Source organism: Myotis yumanensis, unplaced genomic scaffold (assembly GCF_028538775.1).
Source record: "Myotis yumanensis isolate MYYU_CA2020_CCGP unplaced genomic scaffold, mMyoYum1.0.hap1 SCAF_2, whole genome shotgun sequence".
Lineage (NCBI taxonomy): Eukaryota > Metazoa > Chordata > Mammalia > Chiroptera > Vespertilionidae > Myotis > Myotis yumanensis.
In genome coordinates, this window is record NW_027223753.1 from 100260725 (window position 1) to 100275730 (window position 15006).

Genomic DNA, 15006 nt, shown 5'->3' on the forward strand with positions numbered 1-15006 from the left:
AAAAATAATAATAAAGAAATGTTGCCGAAACCGGTTTGGCTCAGTAGATAGAGTGTCGGCCTGCGGACTGAAAGGTCCCGGGTTCGATTCCGGTCAAGGGCATGTACCTGGGTTGCAGGCACATCCCCAGTAGGAGATGTGCAGGAGGCAGCTGATCGATGTTTCTCTCTCATCGATGTTTCTAACTCTCTATCTCTCTCCCTTCCTCTCTGTAAAAAATCAATAAAATATATTTAAAAAAAAAAAAAAAAGAAATGTCATATCCTATGAAAGACACATCTTGAAAATGCCTAAAAAAAGTTGTCATTTTTTCATGGTGAAGGGACTGGAGTCCATGTTGATGAAAACACCTTGGTGGCTGCAGTGACTGGCAGTGGCTGCAGCAGCGGGGTTATGGGGCTGGTGCCTTCCCCTGATCAGCCCGGTTGCCTCCCACAAAGGGAGGCCAGACTGTGGCTTAGGCCCGCTCCCCAAGGGGAGCAGGGAACAGGCCTAAGACGTCAGTAGGACATCCCCTGAGGGTTCCGAGTATGTGAGAGGGGGCAGGCTGGGCCGAGGGACCACCCCCCCCCCCCGTGCACGAAATTCGTGCACCAGGCCCCTAGTATAAGAATAATGGGTATACCACAAGGAGAAGAGTGGCAAATAGGATCACAAATAATTGATGAAAACTTCCCAAACCTTTGGAAAGAAGTAGATACTAAGACATAAAAATATAAGAACAGTTAATTATCTCAATCCAAAAAGGCCTCCCCAAGGAAGGAACAACTGTCAAAAATTAAAAACAAAGAAACAATTTTCAGAGACGCCAGGGAAGAGAAGCCAGTAACCTATAAAGGAAATTCCATTAGATTATCATCTGACTTTTCAGCAGAAACCCTAAAAGCTAGGAGAGTTTCAATTTATTAAAACAGAAATCACAAGCCATGAATAAACATACTCAGCAATGTTATCTTTTGATATGAAGGAGAAATAAAGACTTTTCTAGACATACAGAAGCTGAAGGAATTTACGACCACAAGAGCTGCATTATAGGAAATACTAAAGGGTGTGCTATCTGAAAAAAAAGAAGACCAAATGATAAAACAAACAAACAAAAAACTATGAGCAGAATGACTAACAGACAGAAGAAAAAAAATGCAACTCTTCTTGAGAATAGGGTATTAAACACTTAAATATCTCATAACAAATAAAGGAGACAAAAACAGTTTTAAGAAGAAGAAAACACTACAATTTGGAAACGAACTCACAGCATATAAAGGGATAATTTATGACAACATAAAAGGAAGCGTATAAAGGACTTAACTTACACAGGTGAATGGAGATAAGATGCAATCAGAAGAAAAAGGACAACTACATATATGAAACTTTCTTTTGCATAAACCTAATGGTAACCCCACAAAAAAACCTAAAACTGAAATACTTAAAATAGGAGAAAAGGAGATGAAAGGAAAATCATAGAATACTACTAAACTGAAACAACAGACACAAACAGAAGGGAACAAAAACAATGATACACAGAGCCTCCAGAGAAGAAAAGAAATGGTTACTGGAAATCCTCATGCATCAATAATCACCGAAAATGAAAATGGACTGAACTCACAAATTAAAAGGCACAGTGAGCACTCTGGTGACTCTCACAGTGCATGACCCTTCTGCTGGTCCACTGCAGTGGTCAAGGGCCCATGCATCCTAGTGCCTGGGCTCTCCAGTGACTCTCAGTGTGTGCAACCGTCCCAACAATGTGCCACGGCAGACACAGGCCTGCGTGTCTCAGCACCTGAACCCTTTAGTGAGAGCAAAAATGAGAAGATAAAGAAACAACGACCCCTCCCCACCAAAAAAAAAAATATAAAAAGAAACAACCCACAAAGGAAAGGAAAGAAGGAATCACTAGAAAAAAAAAACTAAACAAAAAGGAGGGATGCAATACATCAGAAAAAGAATAAAGACAAAGTGTCATACAGTTCATAAACCGGATGGATGAAAAAATCAAAAAGCTATGTAAGAATAAAGAGGAAATCAAGAATTATAGAGTTAAAATAAAAATCACAATGGAAGGTTACAACAATAGACACAAAGCAGCAGAGGACCGAATTAGTGAGTTAGAAGACAAGGCAGGAAAACACATCCAATCTGAGTAGCAACTGGAGAAAAAAAATTGGAAAGCAGGAGGAGAGCCTTAGGGAGCTTTAGGAAACCATGAAACACAGTAACATACGTATAACGGGAGGGGGGGGGGGGGGGCATAAGGAGAAGGAACAAGGATTAGAAAACAAATTTAAAAAAATAATGACAGAAACTTCCCTGATTTGGGGAAACACACAGAGTCGCAAACAAGATGAACCCAAAATGTACCACACCAAGACATGACATAATTATGACAAACACTAATGACAAAGAGAGACTCTTAAAGGCTGCAAGAGAGAGGCAGAGAGTTACCTACACAGGATCTCCCATTAGATTATGAAATGATTCCTCAATAGAAACACATCAGGCCAGAAGGGAATGGAATGAAGTATACAAGGTGATGCAAAGCAAGGGACTAAATCCAAGAATACTTTACCCAGCAAGGCTTTCAGTCAAAATTGAAGGGAAAATCAGGAACTTCACAGACTAAAAAAAAAGGCTAAGAAAGTTTATCACTACCAAGCCAGCAATCCAAGAAATGCTAACGGGACTGTTGCATAAAGAAGAAATAGAAAGGGAAGAAGTAACATAAAGAACAGAAATGGATACAAACAAGTACCTATCAATAATAACCTTAAACGTAAATGGACTAAATGCTCCAATCAAAAGACAGCCGAGTGGCTGAAAGGGTAAGAAAACATGACCCATATATACACTGACTGCAAGAGACCCAACTCAGAACAAGGGACTCACACAGACTGAAAGTGAAGGGATGGAAAAAAAATTTTTCAGACAAATCAAAGTTAAAAGAAAGCTGGAGTACCAATACTCGTATATGACAAAATAGACCTCAAAGTGAAGGCCATAACAAGAGATAAAGAAGGTCACGTGATAATACTAAAGGGATCGATACAACAAAAGGATATAACTCTAGAAAACATATATGCACCAAAAACATAAAATAACTTCTGTAAGTTATCAAGGGAGAGATTGACAGCAATACAATCATAGTAGGGGACTTTAATACACCATTGACATCACTGGATATATCCTCTAGACCAGGCGTGGGCAAACTTTTTGACTCGAGGGCCAGAATGGGTTCTTAAACTGGACCGGAGGGCTGGAACAAAAGCATGGATGGAGTGTTTGTGTGAACTAATATAAATTCAAAGTAAACATCATTACATAAAAGGGTACGGTCTTTTTTTTTTTAGTTTTATTCATTTCAAACGGGCCGGATCCGGCCTGCGGGCCGTAGTTTGCCCACGGCTGCCTAGACCCATGGTTGACAAACTGTGGATCTCGAGCCACATGCGGCTCTTTGGCCCCTTGAGTGTGGCTCTTCCTAAGCCTTAGGAGTACCCTAATTAAGTTAATAACAATTTTCCTACCTATATAGTTTAAGTTTAAAAAATTTGGCTCTCAAAAGAAATTTCAATAGTTGTACTGTTGATATTTGGCTCTGTTGACTAATGAGTTTGCCGACCACTGCTCTAGACCAGTGGTTCTCAACCTTCTGGCCCTTTAAATACAGTTCCTCATGTTGTGACCCAACCATGAAATTATTTTCATTCCTACTTCATAACTGTGATGTTGTTACTGTTATGAATCGTAATGTAAATATCTGATATGCAGGATGGTCTTAGGCGACCCCTGTGAAAGGGTCGTTCGACTGCCAAAGGGGTCACGACCCACAGGTTGAGAACCACTGCTCTAGACAAAAATTCAACAAAGAAACAGCAATCCTAAACGACTCACTAGATAAGAAGGACTTAATCGACATCTTCAGAACATTTCACCCCAAAGCTACAGAATATGCATTCACCTCAAGTGCACATGGGACATTTTCAAAGATAGACCACATATTGGGACACAAGCAAAGTCTCATCAAATTCAAGAAGATTGAAATCATATCAAGCATCATTTCAGATAACAATGGCATAATATTAGAAATCAACTACAATAAAAACAATAAAAAAAAATTCGAACACTTGGAGGCTGAATAGCATGCTATTAAACAATGACTGGGTCCCAAAGAGAATAAAAAAGAAAAAAAAACATCCTGGAAACAAATGACAATAAAAACACAACAATCCAAAATCTATGGGACATAGTGAAAGCAGTCTTGAGAGGGAAGTTCATAGCATTACAGGCCTACCTCAAAAAACAAGAAAAACTGGTGATAAATTATCTAACTCTAAAATTTAAAGAATTAGGAAAAAAGAAAAAAGAAAAGTCCAGAGTGAGCAAAAGGAAGGAAATAATAACGATCAGAGCAGAAATAAATGACGTAGAGACCAAAAAAAAAAATTCAAAAGATCAATAAAACCAAGAGCTGGTTCTTGGAAAGGATAAACAAGATTGATGAACCTCTAGCCAGGTTCACCAAGAAGCAAAGAGACAGGACCCAAATACACAGAATCAAAAAAGAGGCGAAATAACAACAGACCCTGAAGAAATACAAAGGATTGTAAAAAAAAATAGTATGAACAACTCTATTCCAACAAACTGGTCAACCTAGAAGAAAAGCACATATTCCTAGAAAAACATGACCTTCCAAAACTCAATCAGGAAGATTCAAAAAATCTGAATGGGCTGGTCACTATGGAGGAAATTGAAGCAATAATTAAAAAAACTTCCAACAAACAAAAGCCCTGGGCCAGATGGCTTTACAGGGGAGTTTTACCCAACATTCAAAAAAGAACTAAAACCTATCCTCCTCAGACAATTCCAAAAAATTCAAGAGGAAGGAACACTTCCAAGCTCTATCTATGAAGCCAGCATTACCCTAATCCCAAAACCAGTTAAAGACACTACAAAGAAAGAGAACTACAGGCGAATATCTCTGATGAACATACATGCTAAAATCATCACCAAAATTCTAGCAAATCAGATCCAGCATTATATGAGAACAATCACACACCATGACCAAGTAGGATTTATTCTGGGGATGCAAGGATGGTACAACATCCACAAATCAATAAATGTGATATATCACATAAACAGAGAGATAAAAATTACATAATCATATCAATTAGTGCAGAAAAAGCATTTGACAAAATCCAACACCCTTCCTTGATAAAAACTCACCGAAGTGAGAATAGAGTGATATACCTCAACATAATAAAAGCCTTATATGACAAACCTACAGCCAACATAACACTCAATGGGGAAAAACTAAACCCATTTCCCCTAAGAACAGGAACAAGACAGGGATGCCCAATTTCACCCCTCCTGTTCGATATACTACTGGAAGTGCTAGCCATAGCTATCAGACAAGAAGAAGAAATAAAAGGCATCAAAATTGGAAGAGAAGAAGTAAAACTGCCATTATTCACAGATGACATGATATTGTACATAGAAAACCTTAAAGACTCCATCAAAATCTATTGACCTAATAAATGAATTCGGCAATGTAGCAGGATACAAAATTAATGCCAAGAAATCTATGGCTTTTTTATACACCAATAATGAGCTCACAGGAAGAGAAACAAACAAAAAATCCCATTTACCATTGACCAAAAAAATTAAGATACCTAGGAATAAACTTAACTAAGGAGGTGAAAGATCTGTACTCAGAAAACCACTGGACATTGAAAAAACAGATAGAGGAAGACATAAACAAATGGAAGAATATACCGTGTTCATGGATTGGTAGAATAAACATCATTAAAATGTCCATACTACCGAAAGCAATCTATAGATTTAATGCAATCCCCATTAACATACCAGGGCATATTTCACAGACCTAGAACAAACTCTCCAAAAAGACCCCAAATAGATGCAGTAATCTTGAGAAAGATCAACAAAGTAGGAAGGATCACAATACTAGATATCAAGCTATATTACAAAGCCATTGTTCTCAAAACTGCCTGGAACTGGCACAAGAACAGACATATAGACCAATGGAACAGAACAGAGAACCCAGAAATAGACCCAAGCCATTATGCTCAATTAATATTTGACAAAGGAAGCAAGAGCATACAATGGAGTCAAGACAGTCTCTTTAATAAATGGTGTTGGGAAAATTGAATAGATACATGCAAAAAAAATGAAAGTCGACCACCAACTTATACCATACACAAAAATAAACTCAAAATGGATAAAGGATGTAAACATAAGATGAGAAACCATAAAAATCTTAGAAGAATCCATAGGCAACAAAATTTCAGACATATGTCATAGCTATATCTTTATTGATACGACTCCAAGGGCAATGGAAATTAAATAAACAAAATGGGACTACATCAAAATAAAAAGTTTCTGCACAGCAAAAAGAAACCATCAACAAAACAAAAGAGCCGAAACCGGTTTGGCTCAGTGGATAGAGCATCAGCCTGCAGACTGAAAGGTCCCAGGTTCGATTCCGGTCAAGGGCATGTACCTGGGTTTCGGGCACATCCCCAGTAGATGTGCAGGAGGCAGCTGATCGATGTTTCTCTCTCATCGATGTTTCTAACTCTCTATCTCTCGCCCTTCCTCTCTGTAAAAAATTAATAAAATATAATAAAATATATTTTAAAAAAAAACAAAACAAAACAAAAGAAAACCCACAGCATGGGAGAACATATTTCCCAATGATACATCCGATAAGGGGTTAACCTCCAAATTTATAGGGAACTCATACAACTTAATAAAAGATAAAAAATCCAATAAAAAAATTGCAAAGGAACCTAGACACTTTTCGAAAGTGGACATACAGAAGGCCAAGAGACATATGAAAACATGCTCAAAGTCACTAATCACCCAAGAGATGCAAATCAAAACAATGATGAGATACCATCTCATACCTGTCAGAATGGCTATCATCAAGAAATCAACAAATGACAAGTGCTGGCAAGGATGTGGAGAAAAAGGAACACTCATGCACTGCTGGTGGGAATGCAGACTGGGGCAGCCACTGTGAAGAACAGTATGGAGTTTCCTTAAAAAATTAAGAATGGAATTTCCATTTGACCCAGTGATCCCACTTCCAGGATTATATCCCAAGAAAACAGAAACACCTATCAGAAAGAATATATGCATCCCTATTTTCATAGCAGCACAATTTACAGTAGCTAATATCTGGAAACAGCCTAAATGCCCATGAGCAGATGAATGGATTAGAAAACTGTGGTACATCTACACAATGGAATACTACACTGCTGTCAAAAAAGAAAGAACTTTTACCATTTGCAACAGCATGGATGAACATGGAGAGCATTATGCTAAGAGAAATAAGCCAGTTGGAGAAAGATAAATATCACATGATCTCACTCATTTGTGGAATATAATGAACAACATAAACTGATGAACAAAAATAGATCCAGAGACAGAGAAGCATTGAAGAGACTGTCAAACTTCAAAGGGAAGGCAGGGGAGGTGGTGGTAGGGGGCGGTAAGGGATCAACCAAAGGACTTGTATGCATGCATATAAGCATAACCAATGGACATAGACACCAGGGGAGTGAGGGCATGCTGGGGGGTGGGGTTTGGCTGGGGAGAGGTCAATGAGGGGAAAAGGAGACATGTAATACTATATGTAGTACTTTAAACAATAAAGAATTTTAAATAAAAACATAAATTTTCTAAAAAAATAAAATAAAACAAATAAAAGGCACAGAGAGTGGGTTAGATAAAAAACTAAATCAAATTATATGCTGACTTCAGGAGACACTCTCAGCTGCAAGGATAAACATAGAGTTAAAGTGAAGGGGTAGAAAATCATACTCTAAGAAAATGAAATCCAGAGAAAATCGGGTATTAATTGTACTTAAATCAGACAAAACAGATATAAAGATTTTTAAAAAAAGGTAATAGGAGACAAAGATGGACATTTTATAATGATAAAGAGGATAATAAAAAGCCATTACAGAGAAAAACCAAGATGGCGGCATAGGTAAACACCAGAAATTGCTGCCTCGCACAACAACTTCAAAAATACAACTAAAAGACAAAACGGACATCATCCAGAACCACAGGAAGGCTGGCTGAGTGGAAATTCTACAACTAGAAGGAAAGAAAAAAGCACACTGAGACTCAGAGGAGGTGCGAAAGTGAAGTGCAGAGGTATGGAGGCGCACGTGGAAAGGGCTGGCAACTGAGGACACGGTTGTCTTTTTCAATTGGGAGGGAGTCTCAAGCTCCCGACTGCTCTGATCTCCAGTTCCGGGCAAGTCTCTGGGGACCCAGACTCATTTGGGGAGAAACTGGACTGTCTGGCATCGGTCGTAACTCGAGGGCAGCTTTCTCTCAGAGGTGCTTACAGCGATTACCCCAGGACACTAAGATACTGAGCCTCTTAGGGTAGGACTGAGGATCAGCCATAGCTGTTTGCTCCACCCTGTTGATTCCCTGAGACCCTGCCCCACCCAAGCTGTGCACAGAGGCTTTTGCATATGAAAGGCCTGGCCCTTTGCCATCTGAAAATTACCTAATAAACTGCAGCTGGGTGAGAGAGACCCAGAACATCCAAAAGAAGGCCCAAGGCCCCACAGCTGCTTGCACTGCTTCATAGCTGGGCCTCATCTAGGCACCTCCAAACCCCAAACAAAGAAGAGGAATCTGCAGATCTCTCCATAGTTCCTGCTGGGTAGCCCCAGGCAGAGGCTAAATTAGCACCTCCTTAGAGATCCAAGAGCCAGTGTACCCAGCGGTCATAGTGGGATCATCCAGATTACAACTTCTCAGATCCATATGGGACACACTCAGGGGGCAGACTCAGTGAGCACCAAAGCCCCACTGAAGCAAGTCTTGCCCCAGAAGGGTGTCTCCAGCACAGAAGTTCTCCCACTGTAGACACAGCTGATTCTCACAGCCAATTGGCCTGAAGGTCAATTCCTCCCAGTGATACCTACAACAATCAAGGCTTAACTACAACAAGACTGTGCACAAAGCCCACAAAGGGGTGCACCAAGAGTGTCCACCTCAGGTAATTGGGGAGGCTGAGCCACTGGGCCCTATAGGACACCTAGCACAGAAAGCCACTCTATCAACACAGGGAAGCATAAAAAAATGCAGAGACAAAGAAACAGGTCACAAATGACAGAAGTGGAGGAAAGTAAACTACAGGATATAGAGTTCAAAACCACGGTTATAAGGTTTTTCAAGAATTTTCTAGAAACCACCAATAAATTTAGTGAGACCCTTGATAAATCTAGTGAGACACTCGAGGATATGAAAAAGGACCAACTAGAAATTAAGCATACACTGACTGAAGTGAAGAATATTATACAGACTCCCAACAGCAGACCAGAGGAGCGCAAGAATCAAGTCAAAGATTTGAAATACGAAGAAGCAAAAAATACCCAACCAGAAAAGCAAAAAGAAAAAAGAATACAAAAATATAAAGGTAGTGTAAGGAGCTTCTGGGACAGCTTCAAGCATACCAACATCCGAATTATGGGGGTGCCAGAAGAAGAGAGAGAGCAAGATATTGAAAACCTATTTGAAAATATAATGACAGAAAACTTCCCCCACCTGGTGAAAGAAATAGACTTACAAGTCCAGGAAGTGCAGAGAATCCCAAACAAAAGGAATCCAAAGAGGACCACACCAAGACACATCGCAATTAAAATGCCAAGAGCAAAAGACAAAGAGAGAATCTTAAAAGCAGCAAGCAAGAGAAAAACAGTTCGTTACCTGCAATGGAGTACCCATACAACTGTCAGCTGATTTCTCAACAGAAACTATGCAGGCCAGAAGGAGTGGCAAGAAATATTCAAAGTGATGAATACCAAGAACCTACAACCAAGATTACTTTACCCAGCAAAGCTATCATTCAGAATTGAAGGTCAGATAAAGAGCTTCACAGATAAGAAAAAGCTAAAGGAGTTCATCACCACCAAACCAGTATTATATGAAATGCTGAAAGGTATCCTTGAAGAAGAGGAAGAAGAAGAAAAAGGTAAAGATACAAATTATGAACAACAAATAAACATCTATCCACAAGTGAATCTAAAATTCAAGTGAATAAATAATCTGATGAACAGAGTAAACCGGTAAATATAATAGAATCAGGGGCATAGAAAGGGAATGGACTGACTATTCTCAGGGGGGAAAGGAGAGTGGGGGGTGTGGGAAGAGACTGGACAAAAATTGTACACCTATGGATGAGGACAGTGGTGGGGGGTTGTAAGGGCAGAGGGTGGGGTGGGAACCAGATGGAGGGGAGATATGGGGGGAAAAAAGAGGAACAACTGTAATAATCTGAACAATAAAGATTTAATTTTTTTAAAAAGCCATTACATTTATCAATATACAGTTATCAATTTGGGACACCCTATAAATACACCCAACTGGGAGCACAAAAATTCATACAGCAACTACTAAGAGAACTAATGAAAGAAAGTGACAACACAAATACAGTAGGGGACCTACACACCCCATTAACAGCTATGAAGAGATGATCCCAATGGACAATCAATAAGGTAATATCAAGGGCCAAGTGGTAACAGCTGCAGAGTGCCACCAAACGAGACTGCTGAATTTGTCACTGCCATCCCATAGGATATGATTCATGACCCCAGACACCAACTCCTTTTGGCCTGTTTCCCATGGCCTGAGCTGCAGGAGGATGGAAGGAGCCACATCAGCTGCAGCTGGCCAATAGGGCCCTCAAATCTGTCTGATGCAAGGTGCTGCCGAGCGACATGTCTTGGATGGAAAAGGATTTTTTTTAGATGTGATCTACTGGTTCTTTTTGGAGACCGGGTGTAAGCTGACACGGTCCTTGCACCTGAAGGGGCTAGCAAGGCTGGGACCCTTATCCACACAGTTTTCCCAGACTTGTTTGGATGGCGGTTATCAGTAGAATGAGAGCAATGTTTGTAGAATGAGAACAGCCTTTCATGGCTTATCAAGAAGTCTGTAACTATTTACTGAGATTTGCTGTACCGAGAATTTGTCCTTCCGCTCTGTCTCTCCCTTAGAGATGAAGAGGAACGAAGAGTACATTCCTCTTGACAGACCTCCTATTCAGTGTTTTGTGTATAAAAGGCATTGCGTGGTTAATAAACTTACTGCAGTCTCTCGATTGACCTGTAGTCCTCCCGATCCCGCTCTCCTGTCTTTCTTTCTTTTCTCAATTCCCACCTCCCTACCTCAGCCCAGTTTAACCTGTCAGGCTGGCCCTGACAGGTTCTGACAGATCATCACTGTGGTCCTACGAGTCTATGGAGAGTGTGCTCATTGCCAGGTTTCTCAGGAATAGCAGGATTCTGCCTTACTAATGCAGGAGTCCTGTCGGTCCACCCCAGTAACTACCTGGATAGATGAGGAAGAATGTGGAGGCACATGGGAGCTCATTAAAGAAGAGTTTATGACATCTTTTGCCTTGTTCATGATCATCTGAATCATCTTTACACTGCCATGCTCTATGACTGATTGTATACAGTCCCCACCTGCTCCCTATCCGGTCCAAAAGACCCTTTTAGTTATAGCATGGAAAGATAATATAAGGGCACCTCAGCCACTTGGAACTTGAAAGACCCATGTTTCCTAAACCGAAAATCAGTGTGTTGGGCATCAGTGTTTTTTATGGAGGGTTGTGACCTGAAACTTTTAAAAGAACCATCCACTTTAGAAGAGCCATTTCTTAACTGTCCATCACCAACCATTTCTTCTTGGATACCATCATGAAACACCTATTTGCCAATTGGAGCTGTCACTTAATTTGATGAACCTCTGGATCCAGGTGAAACATTTAAATTGGCTTCCTCATGTCTCTATCAGGTGTATAGTTTTTAATCTCTCATTGGCATTTCCAGTTTTCGGAAAACAGTATGGCAGTATGAGCGTGGTCCATAGCACAGTACAGGCAGCATCTAATAACAGTTTTCACTGCAGAATGGTTTTAGATACTTGAGTAAATCAGATCTTTATTTGACAAAATCGATATTTATAGTTTTTCATCCCAGAACACTAGAATATATATTGTTCTCTAGTACACATGGAACATTCATAAGGATAGACAAAACTAGTCCTAACAAATTTAAGAAGATTGAAATCATACCAAGCATATTCTCTAATCACAATGCTTTGATATTGGAAATTAGCTGCAAAAAAAGAAAGCAGAGAAAAACTCAAATATGTGAAGATTAAACGACATGCTACCAAACAATGACTGAGCCAAAGAAGAAGTAAAAGAAGAGATCAAAACATACACAGAGACAAATGAGAATGATAATAGGACATGTAAAAATTATTGGGATACAGCAAAAGCAGTACTAAGAGGGAAGTTATTATCATTACAGGCCTACCTCAGGAAACAAGAAAAATCACATATAAATAACATTTCACCCTAAAGAACTAGAAAAACAAGAACAAACAAAGCCCCAAGTCAGTAGAAGGAAGGAAATAATAAAATTAGAGCAGAATTTTTTTATTATTATTATTTTTTAAATATTTTATTGATTTTTTTATAGAGAAGAAGGGAGAGGGACAGAGAGTTAGAAACATCAATGAGAGAGAAACATCCATCAGCTGCCTCCTGCACGCCCCCTACTGGGGATATGCCCGAAACCCAGGTACATGCTCTTGACCGGAATCGAACCCGGGACCCTTCAGTCCGCAGGACGATGCTCTATCCACTGAGCCAAACCGGTTCGGCTAGAGCAGAATTTTTTAAAAAAAGAACAAAAAGACAGAAAATAAAGAGTAGGTTCTTTGAAAATATTAATAAAATTGACAAACCTCTAACTAGACTCAACTATAGAAGAAAGAAAGAAGATCCCAATAAACAAACTCAGAAATGAAGGAGAATAAGTTACAACAGAAATACAAAGGACTATACAGGAATACTATGAAAGGCAATACCAAATTCAACAACCTAGAAGAAATGGACAAGATCTTAGGAAGATATAACTTTCCTAAAGTGAATCATGAAGAACTGGAAAATCTAAATAGACTGTTCAACATTCAGGAAATTGAAATAGTCATCCAAAATCTCCCAAAAAGTGTAAGTTCTGAACCATATGGCTTCACTAATGAATTTGGTAGTGAATTCTACCAAGCATTCAAAGCATATCTAATACCTATGCTGCTCAAACTCTTTAAAAAAAAACACTGAAGAGGCAACATTTCCTAACTCATTTAATGAGACAAACACTACATATACCCAAACCTTCCAAAGACAACATTCACAAACACACAAAATTATAGACCAATATCTCTGATGCATATAGATGCAAAAATCCTAAACAAAATACTAGCAAATCGAATACAACAATATATTAAAAAAATAATACATCACAATCAAGTGAGGTTCATTTCAGGGCATAGGGATGATTCAACCTACGCAAATCGATCAATGTAATACAACACATTCACAAAATAAAAGATAAAAATCATATGATCTTATCAACAGATTCAGAAAAAGCATTTGACAAAATACAGCATCCATTGATTAAAATGCTCAATATGCCCTAGCCGGTTTGGCTCACTGGATAGAGCGTCGGCCTGAAGACTGAAGGGTCCCAGGTTCGATTCCGGTCAAGGGCATGTACCTTGGTTGCAGGCACATCCTCAATAGGGGGTGTGCGGGAGGCAGCTGATCGATGCTTCTCTCTCATCGATGATTCTAGCTCTCTATCCATCTCCCTTCCTCTCTGTAAAAAAGCAATAAAATATATATTTTTTTAAAAAATGCTCAATACAATGGGTATAGATTACAGGGGTGGGCAAACTTTTTGACTTGAGGGCCAGAATGGGTTCTTAAACTGGACCGGAGGGCCGGAACAAAAGCATGGATGGAGTGTTTGTGTGAACTAATATAAATTCAAAGTAAACATCATTACATAAAAGGGTACGGTCTTTTTTTTTTTTAGTTTTATTCATTTCAAACGGGCCGTATCCGGCCCGCAGGCCGTAGTTTGCCCACGGCTGGTATAGAAGGATAGTACTTCAACATAATAAAGGCCATATATGCCAAACCATCAGCTAATATAATACCCAATGGTGAAAAACTGAAAGCTTTTTCTCTCAGATCAGGAACAAGTCAAGGATGCCCACTCTCACCACTTTTATTCCACACAGTACTGAAAGTTCTAGTCAGAGCAATCAGGTAAATGAAAAAACGAAAGGCATCCAAAATGGGAATGAAGTAGTAAAATTGTCAAATTTTGCAAATGACCCTTTATATAGAAAACCCTAAAGGGAACACCAAAAACCTATTAGAAACAATAAACAAATACAGTAAAGTTATAGGGTACAAAATCAATTTGCATGTAGGATACAAAATCAATGTACAAAAAATCCACTGAGTCCCTATATACTAATAAAGACATTTAAGAAAAAGAAATAAAAACATTTATATTTGGAATTGCAACAAAAGAATAAAATACCTAGGAATAAACTTAACAAAGGACATGCAGAACCTATACACTAAAAACTACAGAACTTTATTTTAAAAATTTGAAGAAGACACGCAGAAATGAAAAGATATTCTGTGTTAATGTACTGAGTAAATAAAAATAATTAAAATGGCCATATTTCCCAAAGCAATATACAGATTTAATGCAATCCCCCCCAAAATCCCAATGGCATTTTTTCAAAGAAATAGAACAAAAAAATCATCAAATTTTTATGGAACAACAGAAAACCATGAATAGGAAAAGCAATCCTGAGATAAAAGAACAAAGTGGAAGGTATCATACTCTGATTTCAAACTATAGTACAAAGCTACAGTAATCAAAACAACATGGTACTGGCAGAAAAACAGGCACAAAGACCAATAGAACAGAACTGAAAGCCCAGAAATAATGTATAATGTATATGGGCAAACAATTTTGAACAAAGAAGCCAAAAACAGGCAATGGGGAGGGAAGCCTCTTTAATAAATGGTACTAAAAGAATTGGAAAGTCACATGTAAAACAATGAAAGCAGATTGCTATTTGATA

The 15006-nt window shown here is 38.9% G+C and overlaps 1 protein-coding gene and 1 pseudogene across 2 annotated transcripts in view; one reads left to right on the forward strand and one right to left on the reverse strand.

Moving 5' to 3' along the window:
• Positions 1 to 15006, reverse strand: part of CCDC138 (coiled-coil domain containing 138) — a 238756-nt gene that overhangs the window by 128091 nt on the left and 95659 nt on the right. The window lies entirely within an intron of this gene.
• LOC139004408 (GEL complex subunit OPTI-like) lies at positions 1980 to 11593 on the forward strand (annotated as a pseudogene).